General features: G+C 35.9%; 1 protein-coding gene across 3 annotated transcripts in view; it reads left to right on the plus strand.

Annotated features, from left to right (window-relative positions):
* Window positions 1-13,006, plus strand: part of APOOL (apolipoprotein O like) — a 74,563-nt gene that overhangs the window by 26,166 nt on the left and 35,391 nt on the right. The window lies entirely within an intron of this gene.

Below are 13,006 nucleotides of genomic sequence, written 5' to 3' on the forward strand. Positions count from 1 at the left end.
GGGAGGGGCTGCAACAAAGGTGTCTAAGGCCTTTTCCCCATTGTCTTGGATATCAGCACTTGGCTCCCTTTTAGTTATGCAACTATCTCTAGCAGCTGGTTGCTCAGCAACCTGTTTGAGTTCCCCTCCTGAAAAAGCTTTTTCTTTGCCTCATGGACAGGCTGCAAATATTTCAAGCTTTTTTGCTCTGCTTTCTCTTTATAATTTATAACTAATTCATTTGTTTGTTCTTGCATTTCAGTGTAGGCTATTATAAGCAGCCACATCACTTCTTGAATGCTTTGCCACTTAGAAATATCCTTCTGTCAGATACCCTAGGTCATCACTCTCAAGTTCAAACCTCGACAGATACCTAGGCCATGGACACATTATAGCCAAGTTCTTTGCTAGGTCATAGCAAGGTTGACTTTCACTACAATTCCCAAAATATCTTCATTTCCATCTCAGACCTCAGCAGCCTAGAGTTCATTTTCCATATCACTGTCAGCATTCTGGTCAAAACCATTTAACCAGTCTCTAAGTTCCAAACTTTCCCTCATCTTCTATCTTCTGAGCCCTCTACACTTCTCCAGCCTCTGCCCATTATCTAGTTGCAGAGTCACTTTCAAATTTTCAGGTATCTTTATAGCAAAACCCCATTCCTGATAACAATTTTCTGTGTTAGGCCATTCTGGCATGGCTATAAGGAAATATCTGACACTGGGTAATTTATAAAGAAAAGAAATTTAATTGGCTCACAGTTTTGCAGGCTCTACAGGAAGCATGGTAGCATCTGCTTCTGTGAAGATTCTCAGGAAGCTTCCAATTATGGTGGAAAGTGAAGCTGGAGCAAGTGCCTCACATGGCAGAAGCAAGAGAAGTCGGGGGAGGGAAGAAGAAAGGAAGGCAGAAGGGAATGGACCACAGACTTCTAAGCAACAAGATTTCATGAACCCACTGTCTTTAAGGCAGCACCAATACATGAGGGATCTGCCACCTGACCCAAACACCTCCGACCACTAACTGCTACTTCCATTATTGGGGATTAATATTCAGCATGTGATTTGGGCAGGGACAAATATCCAAACTACATCATGGACATTTTAGATAATATACTGAAGCAACTGGTTTCTGATAACACTTCACAACCCCACCTCAGGCTAGTTATTAGTGTTGCATGTTTGTTCACTTATTTGTTTAGTGGCTTTCCTGGGTTAACTCTGTGATGTCTGTTTCCCATATAGCATGAAGTCTCAGATATCTGATATAAATTCTTGATACTAATGCTCTGTTAGATGAATAGTCTAGGTCAGTATTTTTCACCCACTCTGCCAATATCTGCCTTAATTAGTATATTTAAACAATTTACATGTAATTCTGTTATTGATATGTTAGGGTTTATTGTGGTCCAGAATGGTAGATTCTGGACCCCAGAATGGTAGATCCACCAGCAGCTTGCACTCTGCACCTAGAAAAGCTACAGCCATTCAAATACAATCCATAAATGCTGTTGCCTCCAACTCTTCTTAGCAAGTTGTATACATTTTGTTGAATAAATGCATCTCAATTTATTGGGAATGATTTGATCAATATTCAGAGACTTTGCTAATTTTTAGTAGTTTGATAAATGTCTCCCTGAGGGAGAAGTTTCATCAAGCTCTTCATTCAGCCATTCAAGAACCAAGTGTATGTTTCCAGTTTGGGCAGTTGCAAATACAGCGGATACAAATAATTGTGTATAGGATTTTGTGTGGATATAAATGTTTTTTACTCATATAAATGCCCAGAAGTATGATTGCTGAGTACTGTGGTTTAGTTGTGTAGTTAGTCCTAATGTTTAGTTGTTTAAAAAAATGGTTCTTGGTGGATTGACACTTGTATAAATTTTTTATAGCTGCTGTAACAGATGACCACAGTCTCAGTGGCCAAAACAACACAAATCTGTTTCCTCAGAGTTCTGGGGTCATATGTCTAAAACTCAATGTGTTGGCAGGCATGTGTTCCTTCTTTGAGTTTTAGGAGAGAATCCATTTCTTTGCCTTTTTTAGTTCCTGGAGACCACCAGCATTGCTTGTCTCATGACTTCTTCTATTTTGAAAGCCAGTATAGCTATGCAAATCCTACACATTATGCCTCACTATGATACTCCTCTTCTGTAATCAAATGTTTTTTATTTTCATGACTTTTTAAGTTTTGTAGGTACATAGTACATGCATATATTTATAGGATACACGAGATATTTTGATATAGGCATGAAATATGAAAAACGTACATTATGGATAGTGAGGTATCCATTCCCTCACGCATTTATTCTTTGAGTTACAAGCAGTTCAGTTGTTCTTTTAAGTTCTTATAAAATGAACTATTAAGTTATTATTGACTCTAGTCACACTGTTCTGCTATCAAATAGTAGGTCTGATGGATTCTATTTTTTTTTTTTTTTTTGGTACCAACTATTCCCACATCTTCCCTTATCCCATCACTGTCCTTCCCCACCTCTGATAGTCATCCTTCTACTCCCTGTCTCTATGAATTCAATTGTTTTGATTTTTAGATCTCACAAATAAGTGAGAGCATAACAATATTTGTCTTTCTGTGCCTGGCTTATTTCACTTAACATAATGACTTCTGGTTTCATCCTTGTTAAAAATTATTGGATCTCATACTTTTATTGTGGCTGAAGAGTACTTCATTGTATATATGTACCACATTTTCTTTATTCATTGATCTGTTGATGGACACTTAGGTTGTTTCCAAGTCTTAGCTATTGTGAACAGTGCTGCAACAAATACAGAATGCAGATATCTGTTGGCTGTACTGATTTCCTTTCTTTTGGGTATATATCCAGCAGTGGGATTGCTTGATCATATGGTAGCAGAATTTTTAGTTTGTTTGGGAAACTCCAAACTGTTCTCCATAGTAGTTGTACTAACTTACATTCCCAGCAACAATATACAAGGGTTCCCTTTTTCCACATCCTTGTCAGCATTTGTTACTGCCTGTCTTTTGGATATAAGCCACTTTAACTGGACTTACATGAGAATTGCCCTGCCCTATCATATAACAGCTGTATAACTTTGGGCAGATCACATCAACTATCTAAATCTGCTTTCTCATCTGAATAATTAAAATAAGAATTGTACTTGTTTCCCAGGGTTTTATACTGAAAACTACTAAATCGGTAATAGGTGATGTGCACAACACTATACTTGGGCTATTTCAAATGTTCAATAATTGCTAGCTTCTGCTGTTAATCTGTTTTAGAAGAATCCTTTTAGTCCCTGTACCTAGTGTAGTACAATATTTCTTCTGATCTTCCGATCTCAGTTTAATTCTCACTTCCTTCATGCCAGTGGACTAATAACCTGTTTCTCATCACAGTAAACATCAAATGTCTCAAGCAATTATAATGGAAATTGGTTGTGTAGTATTATCAAATTTTTAATTAAAATTAATATATATAGCCTTATTTCTTTGGATACTTATTTTGATTGCTTTCAGACAATGAATATTCATTATATTTTTCTTTTATTTAGAAGAAAAAAAAATCACAGGTCTAGAATTATTTATTAAGCAGATAAATATAAAATCTAAGTGGAAAATTATCAGAAGATACAAATAGCTCAGCTTCCCAAGAAGAAATAAGAAAACAGAGCATACATTTAACCCTAGAGAATTATCAGAATCCTTTAAAAAATATCTATTCTGTTCCTTTGTCCAGGAATAGCACACATATAAACATGTAATAGGTAGTTTTGATGGTTTCATAGGTAAATTATTTCACATTGTCAAGAAATATCTAATTGTGAGCTGCTTCAGAGCATAGAAAAATTTTTACTCTTTTTTATAGGAGATCCATAAAATATTAATAAACTTGATGAAAGTTGCACAAAATAAAATAGACCAATTTGAAATAAATAGATGCAACTTTATGACATTTTTTATGACAGAAATAATCTTTAAGCCCATAGAGTATACATTATTAAATTGTTAATTTATTTGTATATGAAATTCTGTCCTCTCTTAATCATTCCAGCAGTAAGCTAGAAATTTGAATGTAAAGATTATTGCAGGGATTGTTTACTCTAAAAATGTCCTATGAAACAAAATAGTTTTCATGGCTTGAGAAAAGTTTTTTGTGTTTTTAAAAAAAATTTTTAAGAATGATTCAAATAAAAGAAGGTAAAATTTCAGTAGAGTGCGAAGGAGAGTGGCATTGTCATTGGCCTTTTAGAAAAACCTAACTCATAAAGAGTGTAAATTAAAGCATAATAGAATCCCAAACCTTTGAGGATTGAGATGCTAAAGTCTTTACAGTTTGGTGGTGGTTTTACTCCTGTAGCATTTCCACAGGTTTTCTTTTTGATTTCAGCATTTCAGTCGTTTGAAGTAGACGGCTTGAAATGTTAATATGGAAGGTTTAAATTGTACAGGTACATTTTTGCAGCTTTCAGTTACTGTAGTTGGATTACTTGTTCTTAAGTGCCACTACTATCTTTTCCAAGAGTTTTACAAGAAAATATAAGCAGAGATTTAAAATTTCCTTCTTCAGCAAAGTATCTGCTTCCCATGTACCGGTATAATAAATAATATCATGGCTCATATACTCAGGTATTCTCTGTAGATTTAATGATAGTTTATTCTCTTAGAGATGAATCACTCACTCATTATTTTCCAAAGAATATAAGTACTCTGATATATACAGATCCACTGTTAGGGACGGATGATTACCCTAAAACAGGGGTCACTTGTATAAGACTTTTATGTTGCTTTTATGTTTTCTTTTTCCTATTTCAAAAAATATACCATTATAGTATCTCTGCTAAAGCAGAAGATGGGTTTATTGGCACTTGTTATTATCAGAAATTTTAATACCCTTGAGAAATAGTCTAGGAGACACAGGGATATGGTTCAGAAGTCAGCAAAGGGCAATTAAGGTATTTTTTCTTGGGAAAGACTGGCTGGACCTGTTCTATATGACCCAAAGGAGTAGAACTAGGACCAGTGAATATATGGATATGTGTTTCAGTTAAGTTTATTGAACTTTATCATAGAGCAGTAAAAAATAAGAAAGGAATAAAATTTAAACAAAAAAATACAAAATATTAAGGAAACACAATGCTGTTTCTTTGATAAAATAAACAAAATTGATAGACCATTTTGACAGAATTAGAAAAACAACCCTAGAATTCATACGGAATCAAAAAAGAGCTCAAATAGCCAAAGTAATCTGAAGCAAAAAAGGAAAAAAGAAGCAAACAGAAAAAACAAATTTGAAGTGATTACATCATTAGACTTCAAATTATACTAACAAGGCTTTAGTTACAAACCAGCATGATGCTGGTATAAAAGTAGGCACAAAGACCAAAGGAAAAAGATAGAAAACTCAGAAATAAAGCCAAATACATACAGCCAACTGATCTTCAACTAAGCATATAAAACATAAATTGGGGAAAAGATACCTTATTCTATAAATGCTGCTGATAAAACTGGCAATCCACATGTAGAAGAATGAAAATGGATCTCTGTCACTATATACAAACATCAACTCAAGATTGATCAAAGCCTTAAATATCTGACTTGAAACTATAAAAATTCTAGAAGACGACATTGTTAAAACTCTTGTAGACATCAGACTAAGACCCCAAAAGCAAATGCAACAAAAACAAAAAGAATAATAAATAAACAGTGCCTGGCAGGGCATGTTGCTCATGCCTGTAATCCCAGCACTTTGGGTGGCTGAGGCAGGTGGATCACCTGAGATCAGGAGTTTGAGACCAGCCTGGCCAACATGACGAAATCCCATCTCTATTAAACATTCAAAAATTACCCAGATGGGTTGGTGGGTGCTTGTAATCCCAACTACTCAGGAGGCTGAGGCAAGAGAATTGCTTGAACCTGTAGGTGGAGGTTACAGTGAGCCGAGATCGCATCATTGCACTCCAGCCTGGGTGACAGAGTGAGAATCCATCTCAAAAAAAACTTAAAATAAATTAATGAGACCTAATTAAACTGAAAAGCTTCTGCACAGCAAAAGAAATAATCAACAGACAACCCACAGAATGGAAGAAAATGTTTGCCACCTGTGCATATGACAAAGGGCTAGTATCCAGAATGTATAAGAAACTTAAATCACCAAGAAAACCAGGTAATCCCATCAAAAAGTGGGCAAAGTACATAAATAGACATTTCTCAAAAGATGTGCAAACAGCTATCAAACATATTAAAAAGTTCTCAACATCACCAATCATCAGGAAGATGCAAATTAAAACCACAGTGAGATATCACCTTACTTTTGTAAGAATGACCATAATTAAGCTAAAAAGCAATAACTATCCATGTGGATGTGGTGAAAATGGAACACTTTTACATTGCTGTAGTGTAAATTAGTAGAGCCACTATGGAAAACAGTATGGGGATTCCATAAAGAACTAAAAATATGTCTATCTGTCTATCCAGCAATCCCACTAGTGGGTGTCTACCCAAAGGAGAAGTCATGATATGAAAAAGACACATGTACGTGCACGTTTATAGCAGCACCATTTACAATTGCAAAAATATGGAACCAACCTAAATGCCCATCAACCACCAAGTAGATCAAGAAAATGTGGCATATATACACCATGGAATACTATTCGGCCACGAAAAGGAATGAAATAATGTCTTTTGTGGCATCTTGGATGGAGCTGGCAGTCATTATTCTAAGTGAAGTAACACAGGAGTGGAAAACCAAAAACCATATCTTCTCTCATAGTGGGAGCTAAGCTATGAGTACACAAAGGCACACAGAGTGGTATAATGGACTTTAGAGAGTCAGAATGGGGATGCTGGGAGGTGGGTCAGAAATTAAAAAAAAAAAACAACAACTGTACATTAGGCATAATGTACACTGCTCAGGTGACAGATGCACTAAAATCTCTACTACGTAATTCATCCATGTGAAAAAAAAAACACTGGTACCCCAAAAGCTATTGAATTAAAAATAAATAAATAAATACAATAAAATTTGTATATATACCATGGAATACCACTCACCTATAAATAACAGTGAAATAATGTATTTTGTAGCAACTAGGATGGAACTGGCAGCCATTCTTCTAAATGAAGTAACTCAGGAATGGAAAAACCAAATACTCTGTTCTCACTTACAAGTGGGAGCTACGCTATAGGTATGCAAAGACATACAGAATGGTTTAATGGAATTTGCAGACTCTGAAAAGGCAGAGTGGAGGGCGGACTAGAGATAAAAAAAAGAAAAAGAGTACATATTGGGTAAACTGTATACTATTCAAGTTATGGGTGCACTAAAATCTCATAGTTTAGGTCTATACAATTCACCCATGTACTCAAAAACCATGTGTAGTCCAAAAGCTACTGAAATAGTGGACATATAAAAATTTAAAATAATAAAATAACTTTTCAAATTACACCAGAATTGTATTTGATCTTGAGAGCACTTCTGAGGGAGTTTTGTATCTGCATATCAGGATAAAATTGTACTTGTGATAAATTTCATTTGTGGTGGAGCCAGATTGATTGGGTCCTCAAATGCCTCAAAGTGTGTGGGCCTGCAAGCATATGCAAAAATTTCAGAGTAAGTACATTTTGAAGTAGATAGTTAATAACTTTCATTAGATTTTCAAAAAGTTAAGACTGCTGAATCAGTCTTAGAATTTCAGTTTCGCTTTAGGACCTTTAGTTGTTTGCCTCCGCAAATGCTTGGTATGTAAGGCATCTCATAAATGTTATTACATAAAAGAACTTCATAGATTCTCTGTGTGTACTGCTCTATTAAAACCTGTGTATTATTTTATTATTTAGTTTTAAGGTCCAAGTCTTCTGGATATAAGAGGTGTAAGACTACTTGTAGGAGTCTATATTTAATAGAAAAATAGGCTGCATATATTTCAAAAAGATACATACTAATGTAATGTTATATTTGTTAAATAACCAGATTAGTGCTTCACAGAAATATGAACTATATGAATTCAGAGAGATGTCTTTGAGGGAACTGGTGGGAATTTGGCTAGGCCTTCAGTGAATGGCAGGGTTTTGGTAAGTGTATTCATTCAATAATTATTTTTTGAGTACCTACTGTGTGCCAAGTACTGTTAGATACAAGAGAGGAAAGGGCATTCTACCACAACACTTGGAGTGTGTGAAGGCACTGAGGGAGGAATGTGTTCAACATGTTTGAGGACTAGGAGGATTAATTTGGCTAGGCCAGAGGAAGGCAATAAAGGTTGTTTATTGAGCTGAGAGAACAAGGAGTATTTTAGAAAGATCAATTCAGCATTTCTGTATAGTTTATTCAATCCTGTTTTGAAATTTTGTAACATCTGAATTCTAAACTGACAACAGCTTTAAAATCATCTTTTATTATCAAGTAAATAGAATGCTCTCAATATTCCTCTCCCACATTTCCACCAGGGAGATACAGCCTAATTTTTTCCCCAGATATAGCATATGTGTATATATGTGTTTGTCAAAGGAGGCTTTTAGGTGTTTTTCAAAATCTGATTACTGATTTTGACAATATTGAGTATTTGTCAAAGTACTGATTTAAATATTCTAAAAATACTGATAAAATACTTTAGCCTGGTTAACATAAACAGGATAAAGTGGAATTTTGCTGATCTGTTGTGCCATTTCTGGAGGATTTTAAAGATGTTTGTGTAAATATACTCCCTATATGTTTTTATTTTTAATTTTCTAGTTAGATTTTTATTTATCTAAGATAAACTTTTGACACTTTCAAGAATTACTCAGTAAATTGAATGATTTATATGTTCAGAAATTTCAGAATAATTTCCTCCATACATGATAATTAAAATAACTGAGTGCTTGAAATGCTTTACCATTAATGTTCTATAATTTTGTAATGCAGCTACACTGAGTTAGGCAGTTATTTGTTCTAGGTAATGTAAGATTGGTCTTTTAAGTGCTACAGCTTTAATTTTGATGAACATTATATCTCAAATTACTGTGTAACTCCCATCTATGTTAAACCAGAGAGTTGAATCCTTTCTTTATAACTCAGTATCTTTACTTTTTAACTTTGCCAATTGTAATTGTTATCTAAGTGAAGATATAAATATAGACAGTGGACCTGAATGAGTATTGAACCTGGAAATAGTCTCAGAAAGTGCTATCTTAAAAAAGTGACTCGTGTCATTTGCCTTTTCTTCCATAATTGTGAACTGAAATATATACAACTTCTTGGCTTTGTAGGCAGGGTGACATGCTCAGTAAATCAAAGGCAGCCTTTTTCCAATTGTTTTTCTGTTCTTCAAAGGCCACTGCTGATATTTGTGTACTTTACTTGTGTCCAAATACTTTCTGGTCCATAGTAGGCATTTAGCAAATGTTAATTACTCCTTTTCCATTGCTAATATATTAGACCACAGGTGTTCTTTTTGTCAGCACATTCGTCTTCAGAATATTTCACTTTTACCGCTGTGTTACAGGCCCCTTCTTTCTCTTAGTGTTCCTTAATATTTAGTTTTCAAGAAAACACCAGATGCTATGCATCATTTTAAATGGCACTTTAATGTGGGTTACAGAGGAAAGTGGAAGAACCTAGGTTCTCGATAAGCAAGTGAATTACCAATCCTTATGTCTGCCTGCTCCTAGACTTTGTTATATGGAGAATATGTTTTTTTCATAGTCGAAGCCAGTTTAAGTTGGAGATTCCTGAATTTTAGCCAAAAGCAGCCTAAATAAGACCCACTACATTAGATTATTGTGAAGATTAAAAAGTCTGTATATATATAAAGCATCTAACACATTGTATGCACTCCTCAAACACACTGTCATCAGAGATCTCTTTTGTTTTCAGGAACATTATAATGAGGTGTGGCATAGGTACCATAATGCTACCAGGTTGTAGAGCTGTTCCATCATGCATTTGTAGCTTTGTTGCTGGTTCTTTTCCTTTGCTAGCCATACTGTGCCTCTGCTACTATCTTTTATTCTCTTTTTATTATTTCTTAACTTTGTTACTTGTTATTTCTCCCATTTTGTGACTTTTGGTATGTATAATCTTAACTTTTATAATTACAACTAGCCAACTGGAGTAACCTTACCTCTAATACTCAGCTCTTGGTTTTTCTCCCGTTTTGTTGGTTGCTGGATGCTCCAGGACAGCTTTTTAACCACAAGAGATTTTGAAAATGTCTTGTTTCTTTTCCCCCTTTGCTGGTTAATGAACTCTTCTAGAAGCTAAAAAGTTGTAGATAGCTGAGTCACACAATGTGTATTTTCTAAATTAAAAAAAAAATTCTGTTAGTCAAGATTGGTGTTATTGGGGAAAAGTATATTTTCTTGCAGAATGACTTTTTTCTCCTCTTTTATTTTAGAATCAGGTTATATTTGATCATGTGTCCCCGTAATGTTATTAGACTATCAGTAATAAAATAGATTATTGAAATGTTTTATAAATATTATTTTAGAAAAATGCTAGGTGATAGAATATAATAGAAATCAGCCTTATGCTTTTAGTAAAAGCAGCAGACTTCATAATTAAACTCTAGTTGGCACCTTTTTTATTAATAATGTCAATTTTTATTTTAGTTTCAGGGGTATATGTGCAGGTTTGTTACAAGAGAATATTGAGTGATGCTGATGTTTGGGGTTTGATTGAGCCCTTCTTAACTGTTGGGTAATGAGCATATTATCCAATAGTTTTTCAATCCTTTCCTCCCTCCCTGCTCTATCTACTAGTCCTCAGTGTCTGTTGTTCTCATCTATATGTCCAGGTGTAACAAATGTTTAGTTTCCACGAAAAAGTGAGAACATGCAGTATTTGATTTTCTGTTCCTGCATTAATTCAGTTAGGATAATGGCTTGCAGCTGCATCCATGCTGCTGTAAAGGACATGATTTCTTCTTTTGTATGGATGCATACAAAAGTATTCCATGGTGTATATGTATCTCATTTTCTATGTTCAGTACACCACTGATGGGCACCTAAGTTGATTTCATGTATTTGGTATTGTGAATAGTATTGTGATGAGTACATGAATGCATGTATATATGGTAAAATAATTTATATTCCTTTGGATATATACCCAGTAGTGGGATTGCTGAATCAAATGGTAGTTCTGTTTTCAGTTCTTTGAGAACAGAGGTGACCTGCTTCTTCTCTCTAGCTGCCTTTAATATTTTTTCATGTTGACCCTGAAGAATATGATGAGTATGTTTCTTGGGGACGGTCATCTTATATACTGTCTCATGTGGCTTCTGTTCATTTCTTGAATTTGAATGTTGGCCTATCTAGTGAGGTTGGGGACATTTTCATGGACAATATCCTCAAATACATTTTCCAAGTTGCTATCTCTTTCTCTCTGTGTTTTAGAGATGTCAGTGAGTCATTGGTTTGATCTCTTTACATAATTCCGTATTTCCAGAGGTTTTGTTCCTTTTGTAATTCTCTTCTCTTTGTTTTTGTCTAACCGAGTTGACTGGAAGAACTGATCTTCAAGCTCTGAGATTCTTCCCTCAGCTTGGTCTTTTCTGCTGTTAGTACTTCTGATTATGTTATGAAATTTTTGCAGTGAATTTTTCAGCTCTTTCAGTTGGTTTTGGTTCTTAAAATGGCTATTTTATCTTTTAACTCTTGCATTGTTTTAATTTTTAGATTCTTTAGATTTGGTTCAACTTTCTTTTGAATTTTGATGTTCTTCATTCCTATCTATATTCTAAACCCTTTGTCATTTCTACCACTTTAGTCTGCTTAAGTACCATTGCTGTGGAGGTGGTGCAGTTGTTTAGAGGGGAGAAGATACTCCAGCTTTTTCAGTTGCCTGAGTTCTTACACTCATTCTTTTTCATGTGTGGGCTGATATTCCTTTAATGTTTGATGTTGCTGTCCTTTGGATTTTATTGTTGTTGTTGATGGTTGTTGTTGTTTTGTTTTGCTGCAGTAATGGTAAGAGTGTTGTGTCTCTTGATTATTTCTGGGAGCTCCATTTCAGAGAAATGCAGAGGTGCTGCCAGCCCAAGTGCTTAGGTTGAGGTAGGGTGGCTATACTGGGGATCCTGGCTGGGAAGCTCTGTCCAGTAAGAAGTAGCACTGGCAGAGACCTACATAGAAAATAATCTGGCCACTTTTCTGTAAGGCTGCTGTAGTGTGCTGGAGGCCAGCAATATTTTGGGCTCTTCGTTCCCTTCTCAGCCTGAGTGTAGTAGAGGTCTGGGCTGAGCCATTGGCAAAAATGTCAGGCCTGTCAGTTACCTCCGGGAGCTTTATCCCAAAAGAAATGCAGAGCTGCTGTTGGCTTGAATGCTTAGGTGGGATTGGTGTGGTTGTGTTAGGATCCCAGACTGGTGGGCTTTTCCTAGCCACATGTAGCAGAGGCAAAGCCTGCAGTCCATCCATTCCTCAGTACCATGCATGTGGCCTCTATCCTGGGGGCATGTGAGAGAGTCTTGCTTCACTTTTTGGTGGAGCTATGGTAGCTGGTACAAGAGTGCTCAGGAGTCCAGGGCCCCTGGGATTCCTTATGGATTCCTTATGTGCCTGAGTGGCAACTCTACCCAGAAGACTCTAGGCAGCCCATGTCAGTCTGGAGGTCCTGGGAGTAGAGGGTCTGTGGAGATCTCTTGTGCCCAAGATTGCAAAGATTCATGGCACAAGTGTGAGTCCCTGGGGGCTTTTGCTGACTTACCATTTCCCTGTGGTGGAGAGCTCCCCTTATCTTCCTGCCAGTCCCGGGTGGGCAGCTGTCCTGTCTTGCACTTCTTTGCTCTTTGTGGGTCATGGTGCTCCCTTGATGAATTCCAGTGTGTCTTCCTGGATGATTCAGTAGAAGAGCTTGTGTTTACTGGCTACTGTATATCTTCCCCTTGAGAGCAGCATGCACCGGCTGCTTCTAATCAGCCATCTTCACACTGCCCAAAACAAAAATTCTTAATAGCAAGACCTAACCAAACAGAAAATCAGTAGAAGAAAAGAAATGATAAAGATCAGAGCAGAAATAAATGAAATTGAAATAAAGAAAGCAGTACAAAAGATCAGTGAAACAAAA

This window comes from Callithrix jacchus, chromosome X, assembly GCF_049354715.1.
Source record: "Callithrix jacchus isolate 240 chromosome X, calJac240_pri, whole genome shotgun sequence".
Taxonomy (NCBI): domain Eukaryota; kingdom Metazoa; phylum Chordata; class Mammalia; order Primates; family Cebidae; genus Callithrix; species Callithrix jacchus.